Source organism: Pteropus medius, unplaced genomic scaffold, assembly GCF_902729225.1.
Source record: "Pteropus medius unplaced genomic scaffold, Ma_sr-lr_union100, whole genome shotgun sequence".
Classification (NCBI taxonomy): Eukaryota; Metazoa; Chordata; class Mammalia; order Chiroptera; family Pteropodidae; genus Pteropus; species Pteropus medius.
The window spans coordinates 17,492,178-17,504,812 of record NW_024347791.1 but is presented as its reverse complement, the minus strand read 5'-3'; positions in this window follow the sequence as shown (position 1 = coordinate 17,504,812).

The following is a 12,635-nucleotide window of genomic DNA, read 5'->3' as shown; positions in this document are numbered from 1 at the left end:
AAGGCTAAACATTTGTTAAATGGTAATACTGAAACACCAATCAAGATTCAGTGCTCTCTCGAGCACTTACATCATTTATTGTTGATATACAAAAGAGCCACAAACCTTCTTTCTCTACCTCTTTTGTTAAATAAAATACACCAAGGCAATATTGTATTGGTATATAATCATTTTCTGTTAAAACTCAGAAGACATTACTCTTTTGTTTTCAAACATATCACATTAGTGAGCAAAGTCTAGTGCTCACTAATTACTTGTACATTTCTCAAAGGCATGTCATGTTTCTCTGGAAAATTCTTACAATATTTTTGTTTTTGTTTTTGTTTTTATTTTGTGATTTGAGGTTCAGAGGTTTTAACAAAATATGGAACTTAATTTATCCTATAGGTTCCTGGAGGACCACATAATATAAAGATTTTTCTCTACATTTAACTATGAGAAAGTAATTCAATTATTTCTCATAAAACATTGCCCTCTATTTTCTCTGTATTTTTATTAATTGAATGTTCTACCTCTTAGATTAATCTTCTATATCAAAAATTTTATCCCATTTTTGTTCAGCCTTTGCATTCTGCATTCTTCTCTCTTCTCACTCACTCTTTCTCACTCTTTTTCTCTCTCTCTCTCTCCTCTTTTTATGTTTTAATTCCAAAGGACTATTTTCCAATATCTGAAAGTTACTTTTTCATAACATTGATTCTTATTTTATAAATTTGTCTTTGTATAGCAGTCAGACTTTCTAAAATCTCTTCTTCTTCCTGAATTAGCTCTGTAATTATGGTCTTTTGGGTTAGAGTTTCATTAGTTTTTCGCTTTTATGTCTAATTCTCCTTGACTATTTGTTTATATTTTAAGAATTAGAAACTGGGTTAATCTAAATAGCAAGTATGCATTTTCTCTATTGTTGTGTACATAAGTCTGTTTCCTTAATAAGCTGCACACCAAAATGGAAAGTTTGGCTACACATGCTATAAAAATGGGTGTAGCTTATCTACTATTAGGTTTTGCTTTAGGTTGAAGTGGTCAGAATATTAGCCGGAAAGCGACAGATGCCAGAATTTGAAGGGTTTTAATTAAGAATGGCATCCACCACATCTACAGCCCTATTTCTCCTTTGACTATGAGTTGAAACTTCAATTAACATTAAAAACAGTTTTAAAGATATAAATAACTACTGACAGGTATAATTGTTAGAGTCCTAGGGCTATAATTCTACATCTTCAGATATCGTTTGGTAAATATCTTAGAAATCAGTAAATCTTTCAAAATCTGTTCCTTAATATGCTATAGTTTTGTGCACACTAATTACACTCTCAATAAAAAAATGAGTGGACTTTTTAGAAGAGTACCACTGTTCAGTTGGAGTTTTCTCAATTTCATTTTGGTTTTATATTGAATCGTATCTACTAACATGAAGATTATTACAGGAGCCTCAAGCTGGTGAAACTAATTACAAAATAACTAATATCAAGACCATGATTGCTCAGTAAAATAGATTAAAACTACAGAGTGATAAGAGTTTTGGTCAAGATGGCAAAGAAGATAAATACTATCTTTGTCTTCTCTCATGACCATATCAAAATTACAACCAAACTACAGAATAACCATGATTGAGAATTGCCTAAAGTATACCTGAACAGAAATCCTATAACTAAGGACATACAGAAGAAGTCACATGAAGACTGGTAGGTGGGGCTAAGATACGGAACAGGCTGGTCCCACATCTGTGTGTGGTGGTTAACAATTGGGAGGAATATTTTGGCTGCAGAGGTCCACATTGAAGAATGAGGGTTCTCAGTCTCACACCAGGCTCCCCAGCCCAGGTACTGGGAAGAGAAGTCCCCACAACTTCTGGCTGTGAAAACCAGCGGAGATTGTAACTGAGTGAGATGGAGGGCACCTGGAGTCTCAGGCATTCCTCTTAAAGTGCCTGAGCATGGACTTATTTATTGACAGAGTCACTTGCTCTGAGCTCCAGCACTGGAGCAGCAGCTTGAAGGACACCCGGGACATATTGGGAGGAATTGAATTGTCTGGCTTCAAGGAGAGGGCCAGAGGAGCAGCTGTCTCCCAGACAGAGGTACTGGCAGAATCCATTGGTTATTTTTTGAGCTCTCTCCTCTCCCAGAGGGGGACACAGGGAGACACCCTATCAGAGCCTCCATTAACCTAACTGACACAGGTTGCCCTGTCCTGGTGATTCCCTGGAAACCTGCTGCACCCAATTAGTGGGCCCACCCAAGAAACTTCTAGTGGCTTTTCCATACAAATGACCTGTCTTGGCTCATGCTGCAAACGCTCCTAAAATGTCTCAAAGGTTCACAAATACCAAACAAGCCAGCATCTGGCCTCAATGTGACCTGTATCTTTTGCTAAGCAGCCTTAAGCCCAGCACTCTGGCAGTGGGCCTCAGTTCATAGCTTGACCTCTCCCAGGCACCGCCAAGCCCAGCATGGGTGGCAGCCTTCTGTAGATCACTTTGTAGCACATACCAAGTGGCCTGCAGCGGCTGACCTTGGCCTGCAACAGAGCCCTTCCCAAGAGGCCTGAGAACCAATATACTTGATGGCCAGCTTCAGACCACACCAGAGCACCACCCATCCACCTCCACAAAAGACACATCCAGACTGGATAGGCACCAAAGCTCTGCAAAAGTGAATCTTGCTCCATAGGGTCAGTCCCTGCACAACAAACCCTCTGTTGTAGTCATGGGCCAGTCATCACAACCAATCAGCCTGAGGATCAATTCCTCCCACTGCAGACAGCAACTCAAGCTTAACTGTATGTAACAGGAGGGCACACACAACCCATACAAAGGACACACCTGGAGCACCTGGCTTGGGTGACAAGAGAGGCTGTATCACTGGTCCCCACAGGACACCTACATAAGTCTACTCTACTAAGACCAAGAGACACAGCAGCTCTACCTAATACATAGAAACAAATACAGAAAGGGAACCAAAATGGGGAGACAAAGAAATATGTTGCAAATGAAAGAACAGAAGAAAGCCCCGAAAAAAGAACTAAGCAAAATGGAAATAACCAATCTACCAGATGCAGAGTTCAAAATGCTAGTTATAAGGATGCTCAGTGATCTCAGTGAGAGTGTCAGCAAAGATATAGGAAACATACAAATGGAAATAGAAAACATAAAAAGAACCATTTAGAAATGAAGAATGCAATACCTGAAATGAAGAATACATTACAGGGAATCAAGAATAAATTAGATGAAGCAGAGGATTGAGTTAGCAATTTGGAAGATAAAGTAGAAGGAAACAATCAAAACAGCAGCAACAACAACAACAACAAAAAGAATTAAAAAACAATAAGACTATTTTAAGGGACCTCTGGAACAAAATCAAGCATATCAATATTTGCATCATAGGGGTACCAGAAGGAAAAGAGAGACAACAAGGAATTGAAAGCCTATTTGAAGAAATAAGACAGAAAACCTCCCTAACCTGGTGAAGGAAATAGACATATAAGCCCAGGAAGCTCAGAGAGTCTTAAACAAGATGAACCCAAACCCGTCCACACCAAGACAAATCATAATTAAAATATCCAAGGTTAAAGACAGTAAATCTTAAAAGCAACAAGAAAAAAACAGTTAGTTACCTACGAGGTAGCTGCCATAAAACTGTCAGCTGATTTCTCAACAGAAACTTTGCAGGCCAGAGGGATTGGCATGAAATATTCAAAGTGATGAAGAACAAGGCCCTATAACCAAGATTGCTCTACTCAGCAAAGCTATCATTTAAAATTGAAGGACAGATAAAGAGCTTCCCAGACAGAAAAAAAAAAAAAATTTAAAGAGTTCATCAAACCGGTATTACAAGAAATGTTAAATGGCCTTCTTGAAGAAGAAAAATTTAAAAAAAAGAAAAAAGATTAAAAATATGAATAATTAAACAATAATAATTACATATCTATAAACAATGACTTTAGGTATAAGTAGATTAAATGTTCCAATCAAAAGTCATAGGGTGGCTGAATGGATAAGAAAACAAAGTATTTACACATGCTGCCTACAAGAGACTCACTTCAGATCAAAAGACACACACAGACTGACAGCAAAGGAATGGAAAAAGATAGTTCATGAAAATGGAAAAGAAAAAATCATCTAGGGTAGCAATACTTATACCAGACAAAATAGACTTTAAAACAAAGGCTATAACAAGAGACAAAGAAGGACCCAGTAATTTTACTTCTGAGTATTTATCTGAGGAAATCTAAAACACTACTTCAAAGAGACATGTGCATCCATATGTTCATTGTAGCATTATTTACAGTAGCCAAGATATGGAGGCAACCTGGGTGTCCATCAATGGAGGAATAAAGAAGAGGTTGTATATGTATACAGTGGAATATCACTCAGTCGTTATAAATAATAAATAAATAAATAGATAGATAGATAGATAGATAAATAAATAAATAATTGAAATTTTGCCATCTGCAACAGCATGGGTGGACCTAGAGGGTATTATGCTGAGTGGAGTAAGTCAGACAGAGAAAGACAAATACCATGTGATTTTCACTTACATGTGGAATCTAATTAATAAAATAAACAGAACAGAAACAAACTCATAGATACATGAAAACATTTTGATGGTTGTCAGATGGGAGGGGTGTTGAGGAATGTGGGTGAGAAAGAGAATGGAATTAAGAAATACAAACTGTAGTTACAAATAGTCATGGAGATACAGAATCTGGAATGGAGAATATAGTCAGTATTATAATAACTATGTATGGTGTCAGATGGGTACTGGATTTATCCAGGTGACCACTTCGTAAGTTATATGAATGTCTAATCACTGTGTTGTACACCTGAAACTAATATAATATTGTACATCAAGTATAACTGAAAAGTAAAAAACCATTTAAAATAATAAGATAAAATATGACAAAAGAAAACTCAGAATGATATTTGGGAAGAGAGAATGATCTATAAATAAGAACAAAATAGGCCTAGGAGGAAGAAGACCTATAAATACTGAGTAGTTAATGGCACATGCACTTGAAGGAGAATTGTAGCACTTGCTGTGAAGGAATTCCAGGTGCATGCAGTCTTTCTAATGAAGTATTTACAATTGGGAAGGATGGTGTATGACAAGAATCACTGCAGGGGAGATAAACGATGACAAATGTGATAGTGAGTCAGTTAGAAAAAAGGGAGTGAATTGAGTTGCCTGCAAGACACTTCCATAGGTGGATAAATCAGCACTGACTGTGGGAGTGTATTTTTGGCCACTTCCTTAGTCAAGCCTAAGATCAATTAGAATAAAAGCTTTTCTAAAATACTGTCCTGAGTATTTCCATTACTGACATAACCTGCTTCATGAAGGACCCCATCAACCATGGAATATGGTTGTGAGTGTTATGGTGGGAGAGGATCAGGAAATGGAACAGGCTTTTTCATGACGTAAAAATATGTGTAATAGCAACATGATACTAATTGGGTTGTGAAAGTGAATTAAAAAAAATCTGAATAAAATGTGAGGATCCATCATCAAAGAAAGAACTTTCTCAAAACACTATTTTAAAAAGAGGGAATGTGAAACTCATTATTTATGAGATTTACTAGCCACAAGTATGGCAAAAGCTGGATATTTAGCTTTACTTCATTTTGTGAAAAAGAGAGATCTTAGTCTTTTCAAAGCACACAGCAACCATATGCTGAAGTCAATACGGAATGGTAAATACATAAAAAAGGATAGCTTGGAGGAATCTTTTTCAGAGGTGAAACTAGAAGATAGACTTTTATCATGAATCAAGACAACAGTCTTCATAGTTCAAATCTGCTGTTAATGGCCCAAGCACATAATCACCAGAGATAAACCACAAAGTCCCAGCTGCCCTTCTGAATGGCAATCACAGGACCCAGATGCCAGCCTTTGAAAGACCTTTTGCTAACAGCAGGATCTGACTCACTGGCAAGCTTTTCAAATAGTTTCCCTGGCAGTTTTGAAGTTGCCTCTAAGCCAGTTACATGATTAGACTCTTCAGAGAGTTTGAGTGTGCTTATCTTCCTCTTTGACGAAACTTTGGACAATGCAGCTTTTCACAAAGGCAGGTAACTGTGCAGTTCCCATCAGTTTGGGTCGCTAGTTTTCAAGAGTAAATATCTATCCGGTTAAACTAAATAAATAATAACAGTCAGTTTTCCAGGATATACTTTCCTAAGCAAAAATCTTGAGTGGCCAGAGAAAACAGATTTATTATATTTTAAATCTGGATACCTGCTCTTTCTTCCTTCTTGGTCCCCATTCTATTTTAGAGTTCTAAAGATCCTTCATCTTCTCTTACTCTAAGTAACCAACCACTTCCTCTAGGATCCTTCTAAAATTATATTTTATGGTAAAATTACAACAGAAATAGAAGTTCTGAAGAGAAGATAAAGGAAGATTTAGAAAGGTCATTCAAAATGTCTTCCTAGCTTATGTCATCATAGGTACTTTACTAGTGCATGGAACTTAAAGACAGATATGGTTAAATAAAAATATCAACACCAAATAACCTTTCTCAATAAGCATGACAACCTGTGAAGTAAAGGACCTAGTGCCTACATTTTCCTTTCCACTCATACCTGTACACATGGGAAATGAATGCAATTATTAGAAAGACACTGAACTGTTCTATGCATCACATAAGAACTGATCTCCTTTCTATTTTGTTAGAACTGTAAATGACAGAGTTTGAATTGTGTTCTGGTAGCTTGCCAGGGAGATGCCAGAGTAACCTAAAATAGAAGGCCGAAGAGATTGCCAAATGAACAAGATCATATTGGTCCTTGACTGAATATTTGACACCACATGTGGTTTTTTATACTGTTTTTACAATGTTTCCTGGCCCATTTTATATAATCCATAGATAGTTTTCTTCCTTGCGATTACTTCATGAGTGTGTGTGTGTGTGTATGTGTGTGTGTATATGTATATATATTATATATATAATTATATATAATATATTACATACATATTATTATATATAATGATATATGTAATATATCATTATATGTTATATATATCATATATATAATATATATATATTTTTTAGGGTAGATTTAGTTGAATCCATTTTGTTATTTACTCAGGGCCCTGAGAGAACTAAAATTTTACATGTATTATTCTAATTATGTTTAGTGAAAGTATGATTCATCTTATTTTTAAGAACTTAAAAGCAATGCCAAATAATGTATTTTGGATATAGGTTATATAGCTTATGTTTGCTTTGCTACAAATTCAAAATAATATACCAAGGATGCATATAATAAACACCTACTTAAATTAAAATTTCACATTGATAATATAGTTAATTTATCATTGCTTTTATTAGTAAAAATGTTCTCCCCTAACTCCAAAGAGCCTTTTTACATTTTATTGACAGTGCATATTTGGTTTATTAAAGTATAGGTCTTCGTGAAGTTGAAAATAAAATAATACCATGTCATCTCTCTTCAGGTCTCGCTTTTGTGGCACTGTGTGAATTTTATTATTATTATTCTTTTCTGTATATTTTGCTATCTACTCTCATCTGGCAAAGAGATCTGCCTAGTTAGAGCAGAGATTATTTTTTCTGGGTCCAAGGGTTGAAGCATGTATGTTCAACCTTAGGACTCTTCTTCCTTAGCCAAAAGTACTGAGAAAATTACAAATGAGACAAGACTTGATCTTCAGCCACGGGAGAGGGTAATCATTAATCTTCAGACCATCCTCTGCTAGAGTTTTCAGCTAGGCTAGATTGAGAGAAAGTTAAACAGATTTTTTTCTCATCTTTTTTTCTCCTCCTTTTATTATTGTTGCTCGTATCATAAGAAACAGTAAGAAGGGAGTTTAAATAGTAAGTCTTTTATTCAACAAATCTACTTTTCAACTCCTGAAGTAAAGCTGTGAGCACTGTAATTGACTGGAAAAATTTACAGAGCAATATTTAATGTGTGAACTATAAGTCAAACTTGTTTCTTTTAAAAAATCTTATTTTATCACTTGGCTGAAGCAGAGATTTAGCAGTTGTCCTCTTTGAAGAGTACAGGTTGCAGATACTGACCCAAATGTCAACTTAGTATATTCAGGATTGACATTCAGAGACCTAAATATTTAAACATAAGATAGCAAAAAAGCAGAAATTTTATATTTTGGAAATGTGGGGAAATTTTTTTCTTTCATTCTCACAATCAAAATTCCATCTCATTTTGGTGGTGGCAACTTCATCAACAAATGTATGAATAAAATCATGTTCATTTTCTTCCATTTCCATCCTATCCAATAGGCTTTTCCACTTTCTATTATAGGACTTCTTTATTTTTAAGTACAGTTATGGCTCCAAGTTGCTCAGTTGCATCTAAACTTTAAGAAATAAGTAAAAAGCCAAATTATCTTTAGCATTAACATAAAAATTTTATGTTAATTTTATGTTAGTCATAGGAAGCGTGTGTGTGTATGTGTGTGTGTGTGTCTGTCTTTACTTTTTTATCTTTCTCATACACCGTGTCATTTGAATCTCATGTAGGATACCTAAGGGAAAGGATTATTATGTGTCTTACAGAAGCGGCAATACAGCTTCAGCGATTGACTTTCCCAAACTAGTAAGTGATATACCAGAATCTGAGCTTTTTAGATCTAAAGCCAGAGATCCATAAGCAGTGTGTTCCAATATTTTGATCTTGGTTTTTAGGCTTCCAGGCAGAGCTTAAGTGCCACTAATCACCTAACCAGTTGCCTCTAACCGTGAGAAGCCTCATTCTTGATATCTGTGGGACAAACATATATTGTCATTTTTATGTGCCCCATGATAGGAATACAGTAGGAAAGTATTCGTACAGGCTATCAGTATTTCCTAGAAATATTAACTGACATATTTTAAATATTATTCTAAAGACATTCTAAGATTGCATTATTAAATCTTATCATGTGGTCTTGCCAAAAGTAAATTTCTTTCTTCAGACCACATACTAATCCCTGAGCAGATATCTAACTATTTTTCAAGAAGAGAATAGATAGAAATAGAGAAGAGAATAGATAAAAGAATATATATATGTAATGGATGGACATATAGGTAGATAATAGATTAGATAGATAGATGATGATAGATAGATAAATAGATAAATGAGAGATAATAGATAGATAGATAGATAGATAGATAGATAGATAGATATAGATATAAACTATGTTTGATGCTCTAAATCTGAATGTGTCCAATCAATTAGCCATTTCCTTCTTAAGTTCAACATATCTCAGGAAGCTATTATAATAATTGATATTCATCCTCACTCAATAAAAGTAATAAAAATAATTTTAAATGTTGTTTGCCATTCACAATTTACCAGATGCTTTTTTGTGTGTTTTCTCTTTTGAGTTCTCACAACCATTTTGTGAATTAGCTATTATTATCTCAGAGTTTCATATGAGAAGGGTTTGTGAGAAATAATTTCTTCTCCAATTGCTTTAAGTTCATGCCTCAACCTAGAACTTCCTAGAAATTCTAAGAAATGATCCTGACTCGCCATGTCATTTCTGTTAAAATTATTCTCCTGCTAATATTTATCATTCAGTTTCTTTTGTAATACCATGAAATTCTTGGGATATCTTTTGTCTTCTCTCTCTTTGACTGAGGTATCCTGAAACTAAATGAGTTATCTAGTTCTCCCTAGCTAGGGCCATTAGTTCCACCCATCTCCTCCAACCTTCGGACCCTCATATCCATCTAAGATAAATGGTTTTAAAATGGATTTCAGTTTTCAATGTAAAGAGCTTAATATCACAGAACCATTAAGAGACATAATTTCTAGCAAGAAAAGAAAATAGTCGTTTCATCACAGAAAGTCTTCATAACTGATGTCTCTCTACTTGTAGTGCATTTGCTAATGGTTGCTCTTAACAGAGGATAATAAGCTCGCAGCAGCAGAGGAAGAGCACACAGCCTCAAGTGTGAACTGTGAAACTAGAAAATCTCATGACCAGAATTCCAGACTGCTTTATCTACTGCAAGTAATTCTGACTTTCAGCAAAAATAGTACCATAATTTGCTCCACAGCCCCAAAGTCACACTCAATCCCTATTCTCACATAAATATTTCATATTAAAGAAACCTCTTCAGAGCCCCAGAGCTCACATAAGCTGCTTTCAAAATGACAGATGACCCTCTGCCCCACAGAGACATATTTCACTGACTGCCTCAATGTAAGTTTCAGACAGAGTATTCTATGATGAATTTCAGTAACAACAGTTATTCTGCTGCTCACAACCCTAATAGCCAGACAGCAGTGAGAAAGCTTGACACCAAATGCTAGCCTTAGGTTCAGCAGTCCAGACAGCAATCTCCTTGAATGTCTGGTAAGACATCTTTCCTGCCTTAGTGCTGGATATCTGGCAGATTGTTAACTTCAGAATTGCAAGACTGACAAACAAGGGAAACTGTCTTCTGAAGGTGAGATTTGGAATAGCTTGTTTCTGATGTTATTTAGGGACTTTTAGGAGCATATATTTTAACTGACCATTATACTAAAAACCTTAACACTGACCTAAAAACATCATCAGTCTCAAATTAGATCTTTAACCAAAATATCTCTATTCCTAGACCAAAGCTAAAAGTCTTTCATCTTCATAAGTCTCTCAGTTTCTTCAGCATTCCCAGAGACTCTGCATTACATGTACTTTTACTCCCTATTCCACCAGTCCCAACACCATAGGAAAGTGGTGGGAAGAGGAGACAATGAGTCAGTGTTCACAAGGCATTTTCCCATTTTATCCATTCATCCATCCGTCCATCCGTCCATCCATCCATCCAGCCAGCCAGCCATCCAGCCATCCAGCCATCCAGCCATCTATCCATTCAATTATCAGTATTTATACAGCATCTACTATATGTCCGTCAGTGTTTCAGGCATTGGCTACAGAGTAGTAAACAAGATAAAACCAAGTTATAGTAGCAATCATGAATTTAGGAACCCTACATTTTAGTGTAGTCATAGGAAGTGTGTGTGTGTGTGTGTGTGTGTGTGTGCGCGCGTCTGTCTGTCATCTATGTCTGTGTCTGTCTCTGTGTGTATAAATGAGTCCTAAGAAATAATATTAATAGGTACCTATGGGCCAGATAATGTACAACTTACAAGCCATCATATAGAAAGGTTTGTAGCTTTCTAGTTTAATTGGAAGCTAACAAAGGGACTTGAGTAGGTGAATAACATGATTAGATTTACTTTGTAGAACTGTCCCTTTGGCTACACTGTGGAGAATGTGAGAAAGTATAGAACCAGAAAAAACAGTTGCAAGTACAAGGCAGCAGTGCTTGAGAAAGATGAGGGTACCTAGGACTAGAGTGAGAGTGGCAAAGGTGATGAAGGAATTGATCAGTTTTGAAATGATTGAAGTTAGACCTGAGATGAGTGAATAGGGAGACTTAGAAAACAATCATGGGTGTGTCTTCAGTTGTTAGTCTAAACTGTTGGATGGTTGGCATTATTTACTGGGATAAAGAGAACTGGAGTGAGGAGCATCTACCAAGAGTTTTGTATTAGATTTAGAATTATGAAATGTTTTTAGTTTGAATATAGTTCAGAGAGAATTTGGAATTGAACTTACCAATTGAAGATTGATCTATCCACCGTACAAGTGATACCTAAGGTAAGGGATTAGGTAAGATCACTTATGGAGTACAAGTAGACAAAGAAGAGAGGTCTGAGAACTGAACTTTGGAACACTCCATCAGTCAGAAATAATGAAGAGAATGATTCACCATAGGAGTCTGAGGCATGAATGAAGTAAGAGGAAAACCTTCACTGAAATACTTTTTAACTTTGTGAGCTTATATGTCTTGAAGAGTGTGTTTCTTGTTCATATTCTTACTGGCCACAGGAATCATTATGCGAAGAGCCTAGTTGTGTTATATATAGGAAGAAATTACAGTTTATCTAGTCTAAGATGCACAGATGGACTTTCTTTTTCACATTTTACATCTCTAAATTCAGGATGCATCTTATAATTGATGGCATCTTAGGACTGTGTCACAGTTTAATTAGCAGATTTTTTCTGTAATGTTGGTATATAAAGTAATAGCGCATCTTGCTTGATGCTGTTTTAGATCTGATAAAATTTAGTATGATGACTATACAACACAAGCAGGTTAGTAGCAGTCATTTGTTCTCTCTCTCTCTCGCACTATTGAGTATGCATTTGCACATTCTTAAGGATTCTTGAGGATCCCACAAGAAAAACATTACTTTCTTAATATTAAATAATAGGAAACAAATTAATGAGTTTCTCCATGTGATATTTGAGTAGGAAGATAGTCTAAAGTCACATGGTATGTTATCTGTATGTTTTTCATTACATGTAGACTTTATAATTTGATGATGAATATATTATGCTCAGGTTATAAATATATCCAGTGAAAGTTCACTCTTCTATCTATCAAGTAAATAAATTTAAATTAATCTTATAAATTTCACTACTAAGGTATAACTTGATAGAAAGCTATTGAATACTTTTAATTTGCTAGAAATAAAGAAAAACTATAACCATGCAAGAATACTTATAAATGTTTGTTCATGGTAATTTTATAACAAAGTTTTGCCTTCAAACACTTAAGAATTGTTTTTCTGAATAAAAATTTTAACACTGCAAATGAATTTAAAGTATATA